Below are 7,629 nucleotides of genomic sequence, written 5' to 3' on the forward strand. Positions count from 1 at the left end.
ATTGTCAGTGCAGGGGCTGATTAAGGCTGGTCTGTGAAGTATGGTATTAGCTGAACCGCATCTGCATGTAGAATAGAACAGATGACCCTTTACTACCTTCAGCTCATTCTAACGTCGGCTACTGGGAGCTGGATGATGCTGGATTGTGTTACTGATGGTGATGATTACACTAAGATCCTTATTTAGGTGTAGATCAGTCTGAGATGTGTTCTAGGAGATATTTTCGAGAGCGTTTGGTAAATTCTCGTAAGTATAAGATTGAAATCACCACCTCATATTTGTGCCACTGGTGTAACTGTGTCTTTTTGCAGCCAGGATGGGTAAATCTTGATATTTTGGTACTTTGGTGTCTTCTGGTTTTAACATCAAAAATTTCTACAAAGTATGAATGCTTCACAGATGATTTCTGACTATGGAAAATTTGCCCATCATGGCATCCGTATGAAGGTGGCCTAGTTGATTGGCCAATAGACGTCTTCTTGGCTTCACCTCAGCTGATTTGAGCTACTGAACTGGAACTTTCAAATACTCAACTTTTTGTATTTTTGAGCATTTTATAATGCAATTACCTACCTGTTAATGTTTCCTCTCCAGCTTTGGTGTTCTAATATTATATATTTGTGCCATACTTAACACTAAATAAGTAACGTACAAATGTACCTGCTTTGTATTGGTACAAAGTAGATAACTGTGCTTTGTACCGATATAGTCGGAGGACAAACCTTGCTAACCAAGCTAACACTTCATCAAGGCTTTAAATCATTATTTAACAGTCAAATGGATAATGCCATGATGGATACATCCACCTACATCCACCTTTTCTATAGTGTCGGCAATCAGGACTCAGACAAAATAACTATTCCTTCAAGACCTTTCACGCACCCTCCATGACCCCATCTGTAAAGCTGAGATGCATAAAAATGATCATCTCGATTGCAGTGATGATGATAAGGTATTGATGGATATTTACCTCTGACCACACTCGCTGATTTATCACTGCTTGGTGAGTGTTTGATGGCTTACTGTATCATACATCTTTTCTGGGTAAAGCTCCACTGCAGGCAAGTCTAGGAAGAAGACTCTCCCTCCCCTCCCTGCCTGCCTTTCCCCTGACCTTGCAGCTTTATGACTGCAGTAATGCGCTGCAGATGAAGAGAGGAGCAAATCCACCGGAGATAATAGACAAATCATCTCCACGAGGTGGTGGAATAAAAAATCCCCAGACAAACAGACAGCCTGTGTGCTCTTGGACACCCCTTTAAGGAACTCTAGTGTTGATAAGTAATTATCCCTGCCCAAAGGCATGATGGGATTCACAGCAAGAGAAAACATTTGTATGATATGTTTGCAGTATTGGGCATAAAGTAAATCTTTAAAGAACGGATTGCGGACTAAGAATCTGTGGATCAGTAATTAAATTAGTGATCGCACATGCACGATTTTCATACACCAAGTATGATTCTGCATGTATATTTAATGCCACTTGCATTTATTTTGCATGTATGGTTAATACCACTTAGCAGGGCTTGCGTCTGTGGATTTTCCCCTAGCCTCCCTCCTCCCACTGGCGTCTTCATCAGTAACAATCCACTTAAGACACAGAAGGAGAAGAAAAAAGATATTTCCACTCGAGATTACTTCAGCATGCTTTACCTGTTGATTAAAACAGGCTAATGACACACATTTACAGTATGGTGAGTGTTAAAGTAGATGGGTTTAAGAGAAGAAAGCAGATTTAGGTTAATGTGAGGAAAGTGACAAATATAAAGAGTAATCATCAAGGAAAGCTATCGCAAGTGTTAAAATCTATTGAGTTTAAAGAGAACATGTCATTATATATCAAGTAAAAGACCATTTTAAATGCTGACAGCACTTGTCTTTGCAGAGCAGAATGGCACCTCTGAACCTGAGCATCTGCCAACATCTTCCACACATCGCTGAGTGAAGACTTGTGTAGCTCCGCAAAGGAACTGCATGATTTGTGTGTCTTTACCTTTGGCCCGGTTTCTGCATGCTGACCTCAGGTAAGGCATGTTGGCATGCTGAAGGTATGTGAGGCATGACTTGGAGCATGTCCATTGTACTGCCACATACAATGTGCAGGGGGGAGGATCCTTACCGTATGCAAGTGGCAAGTACATTTCTGTGTGAATGCACTCTGGGAGAATGCAAACTATTGTTTGATTAGCATGCGTTCCATGTGTTTATTATCTTAACAGGCTTAGTGTCCTTGTTAGACTAGTACTGATTGCCCTATTTTTAGGTTTGTGAAGTGAGTCCCTGCAATACATGGACACCACTAATGTGCTGCTCTTACTGTGACGCTGTATTAAGGCCACCAAAGTTAAAGGTAATTCTGAAAAAAAAAAAAATCAGTTTCGCATTAATCATTCACAAGAGAAACCCTGCATATTTATAGGGGGGAAAAAACCCTCAGCAAAAGGTGTCGTGGAGCCATATCACTTCACCTTCTGAAGGTAAGTTGAACCTGAGAACACCTAGAATCAAATAACCTGTAAGAAACATTTTAGAACATCAGCATCTTTTTCTAATATCATTCATGCGGAGATTTTCATTACTCTGATATGTAGCTCTTACATGTTCAGAGTATTTTTTTTTTTAAATTCTTGGTACGTGTGCACAATTTTGCACAGAACTGTTTTTTAATGTGCTCATATTTTTTTTAACTATCTGATACTGAAAATGGCTGTAGCATATGCTTTTTTTCAGCAGTTGGATACAGACTTTACATACCGTTCTATATCTGTAATATAGAACATCTATAATAATATATAATATATCTATAATTACTTTAAATACTGTTTTATATCTGTAGCTTTTTGCTTTACTCTCATTTGTTATGGAAGCTCTTTGTTTATTCAAAGCAAACATGGACCAGCAGGATGTCAAATTTTGCACCTAATTATAATTTTGCAATACCTAGTAGTGAAAAGCCATTTAACCCCCCTTGCCCTGCCCCCCAAGCTCTACATATTGGTATGTGAGGCTTCCTAACAATCACAGATGTATTATTTTACTGGAAATACATAAAATGACTAGTTGTTTATACTGGGAAGAGGGCAAAAACTGCCCTGTATCTGACCCAAGCATAAGGGAGGTCAGAGGAGGAGGAGGAGGTGGAGGGAGAAGCAAAAGTTGGGCTTAGAATGAGGGGGAGGCAGAGGAAGGTAGAGGACGGGTGTCAGGACAGAGCTCAAGGAGCAGTCAGAGAAAATAAACAGATGGAGCTTTGAGGATATTCTATCTGAAGCTTAGTCCTGTTGAGTATAAATATGGTGGCTGGTAAGCCATGTAAATAGGCCTGTGTTTACCTGTCTGCACGGCCCAAATTAATCACCCATGCCGCCACGAGCCACCAGGGGAGGAGGGGGAAAAGGGAGGCTGTGGGAAGGTGGGGAGTTAGGAGTGTAAACACAGCTAAAAGCTACTGGTTGGCACCATTTTGTTTTGGTTAGGATACAGAGTGAGTGATTAGGCTACTCTGCCGTGATGAAGGGGTGGCAGGAGTGATGGAGCACCACGGTGCGAGTGTGTGAGTGTGTATGACAGAGAGAAGGGGTCCACAAAAAAACTTTTGCTGAGATTCTGCTATGTTCAAGCTGCAGTGAGAAGTGCTGGACATTGTTTTACAGAACTGTACTGTACACCAAGATAGCAAAGTACAAAATACCATCAAGATTTCGATATTATGAATAAGTTAAATGTAATATAAAAAAATAGTTCCTACACAGAATCATATTAATGTCTTAAACTATTTCTTTAATAATGAAATTATTTACACAAGCAGTCAGTTCTAATAAGGGTTTAAGAGGCAGAAATCCCTCATGATAGGTATGGGCTATCAGCAGGCCACAAAACTACAGAAAACAAAGACATTGCTGGGCTTCTTTATTGTTCCATTGGACAATTTTCACATATTTCTAGCACTGCATGTGAGCCATGACTATAAAATTGCAAGGTTTTAATTTAAAAGCTTTTAGCTTGTTCTCTTGACCTCCCACTCTGACCTCTTGTACGAGCATGTCTGAGACTCAATGTCAAACTGAGAGCAAACATCAGCTTTTGTGTCAAACTAACACAACTTTCATGCAAACCACTCAAACGTTGGCACGTGCACATGTTTTTTGACAATCTGCAAACTTGTTCAAGTTTGAGGCTCACTGTTTTGTCACACTGAAGGAGATCACCTAGATGCACAAGTGCAGCCAGGATAGAGACAAGTCAGTTCTGCCCAAAGAGAATATCTTGAAGAGGAGATCGGCCAAATTTGAATCACTTCATGATTTCGATTTAGAGCCTCAGAAGTTTATGATTGCATCTAGGAGATTAAATCTGCTACTTTGATAAACATCCAAATCATCAGTCATTCTGACCTTAAGCATATGCTTTTGGAACACATCTATTAACCGATATTTTTCAATCAAGAATATCGGCAAACTGCACTGTCACTCCAAGTCCTTGTAGTCTATGATTAAGGACAACAAGACTTTATGCAAAGCATAAAGCACATCTGACTTTTGTTCCCACTCGTCTACACTTCTGCTGATAGGATAAGGAGTCAAATAAGATGTGGTGCGGTGAAAGTAAAGGCCAGGGGGGTCGAAGCGTTTGTTCTGGATTTTCCATTATGTGATTTGGCATGCTGATGCCTTTCATTTCAATCATTAGAATTCAGCTGGGATCAGGAGGGCTTTCAGGTGCAGGAGAGGAGCTGCGTTTGGATTAGTGGTCCACGTATGCGCAGCAGGATAGACTCCAAACGAGGCTGATTATCATACCGTTTCTCATACCTGAAACGATTAATGCAGTTTTTTAACCTCTTCTTTTAAAGGGGGGGATGGTTTAATTTAATATATGCTTGGTGTTTAATCATAAGCCCTGCATTTTAGGTCCTATGCAGAATGATATTACTGGTTTAAGAGCAATGTAGGCCACCTCAATGCCATTTAGTTCCTTGAGTTTTGCAAATTTTGCTTCTTTAGAACTTTATGCCTCCAAGTCAGAAGACGCGAAAGGTGAGCTGTGAATAAAACAGTTACCAGGCAAAGTCAAGCTCTATAACCTTCACATATATGTATAGAGTGAGCAATAATGGGGGAATTTAACAGTTAGTGACTCCACAATTGAGTATAAACATTTAAAAGGCGAGAGTCAGTTATGATTCCCCACGGTGAGAAAGCGAAGCATGAGCAAACGGGTCCAAACAGAATCACAAGTAGTCTTGCAAACCGTGTAACGGACACGTTTCAGCCGTGGTGTCTTGATTAGCTGACACAAGTGAAGCCACTGAGTATTTGTTAGTATGACATTGTCACAGTCAGACACTGAAAAGAAGTTAAAAAGTTGGAACTTAAGCTGCCATTCTGTAGAAATCTGTTAGTGAAGGAAACTGAAGCATAGCTCCCGTTCTTAAAGCGTTTGGCGTCACGCATTAATCTGCATGACCTGAAACAAACATGACAGTAGCTTATGCAACAGTTATGACTCTCGCTAGCTCAAATGAAATGGTACCACAGGAAATTAATCATCTTCACTGGGAATCAAGCAAGGCCTGCCTTCCTTAGGTTCTAGTAACCGATGGAAGTAGATGGCATATAAGGGCTCAAGAGACCAGCACAGATCACTGAATGCTAACAACTGTCAGTGACTCCAAGTGAGCCGAGGTAAATTACCTTTAACCAAAGGAACTACCAGTAGGATCGAAGGATACAGTTGACTGACATCAAAAAAGGGGGTGTAAAATATATTAGAGGGTTACCTAAGCAACCAGATCTAGAAATATCCACTAGAGACCAGCTGGTGTTAATAAAGCAGTGAGTGAGAAGCTTTATATGTGGACAGGGCCTTAGTATTAATAAGTGTCATGACAGCTGTAACTAATATATGATATCAGTGTTATTCTCAACTTACCCCATGCTGATACTTGGGTAAGAGCCTTTCTCTTTTAAATAAGCAGGGGTACCATTTAATGACATTTTTTTCTAAAGCAAAGAGTGAGTAGAATAAACCGTGTGAAAAGTCAAGCAAAGTGGAAAAAACATACCTGCTACATAGGACACAAACAGTTTTGTGGTTAACTTTCACACAGTCCATTACAACGGCCAGTTTCACATGCCTGCCAGGTATTTCTTCCGTTTCTTGCCCCATGTGTGACTTTTAATGTCACTGCATTCCCAGAACTTACCATTTAACACATCGAGCATGACTCCCACAGGCAAGCTACAAGGATGCTAACTGGTAATCAGTGGGAAACATCCTTTAAATTCTGAAAGCAAAAAGGTATCGAATGAGTGCATGTTCTTGATTTCAACTTATTTGTTCACAATATGAAAAAATCAGCTGCTCTTGTATGTAATCAAATCTTAATGTAATGGAATCAGCTTACCCACTTAAAGCAGGCGCAGGCTTTGCTTTTGACAGCTCAGTTTTAAGGAAGCCAGGGCTACTGCGTAGCAGGCCTCAGAAATACAGTAAGTAAGTAATTTCTGCCTCGCTGCAAACTTTTCGGATTCCGTGACTTCCAGAGAAGAGAAGAATGGGCTGTTACGACACGTGAAAGCAGTAATGCCTTTTAGCATTTCTGACATGTTTGTCTTGGGCTAATTCCTCTCCACACCACGACAGCCACGACCTACAAAGTCAAACGGCTCTGTCACACCTCTTTTCTCTTGCATGGTCTATCTCTTCACTCTTCACAGCGAAAAGGCCAAAGGGTTTTCCTTGGTTCCTGTAGTGTGAAATGCAAACTGTCATTAACTGGGCGAGGGCAAGCGGAGGGGCTTACAGGGGAGCCATCAATACAGAGGATGGAAGTGGGGGTGGAGGGGAGAAACAGAGAAAGCTTCTCCCTTCATTGTGTCTCAATAACTTTAAAAAGGAAACTAATCCATTCTGCTCTTAATTGCATGCCACGTCCCTCGATGTGTCTCCCCCTCCGTCTCCACACAATGTGGAGGAGGCAATATTTAAACAGACTTCCCAAGATTCCCATTTCAAACGGTGTAATGAGTTTTTAAAGAACATAATGGTCTATATTATATTAGACATTTTTAGCAGGAGGTGGTGAGGAAGGGGGTGGTGGAGGGGAAAAAAAAGGGGGAAGCTTTTCCTGTTAAAACGAGGTTTGTCTTTTCAGGGCTGGGGGTTGAAATGTAAAAAGTGTGTGACAGTGCAATTGTGTGCGAACCTTCACTTCAACAACATACAAGGAGACATGAGAAGTGAGGGGTGCGATGGGAGACAGTGCTCTGAGGATTAAGGTCTAATTTCTCCTGTTCTTTCATTGAGACTCTGCAATCCCCAAAAAAGATTGATTGGGACTTTTAATTACACGGCGGTAATTATGGTCCAGATCTAGCATTTGAAAAGAAAGAATTAAAGTTCATTTTACTTGGTTAATTATCAAAGCTTGTCCTGATGCATTTGTGTGTGTGTGTGTGTGTGTCCAGCGAAAGCCTCCCCCTAACCCCCGCCCCGATGCCAACAGCGACGCAGGACTCCGGATCACAGATATTCGGTAATTAAGGCAAAAAGGTTACATCCGAAATAAAAGATGAGCGAGCGTATTTAGCAGGAAGAAGCTGAGGGAAAAAAAAACTTCTGATAGGG

Source organism: Oreochromis aureus, linkage group 17, assembly GCF_013358895.1.
Source record: "Oreochromis aureus strain Israel breed Guangdong linkage group 17, ZZ_aureus, whole genome shotgun sequence".
Classification (NCBI taxonomy): domain Eukaryota; kingdom Metazoa; phylum Chordata; class Actinopteri; order Cichliformes; family Cichlidae; genus Oreochromis; species Oreochromis aureus.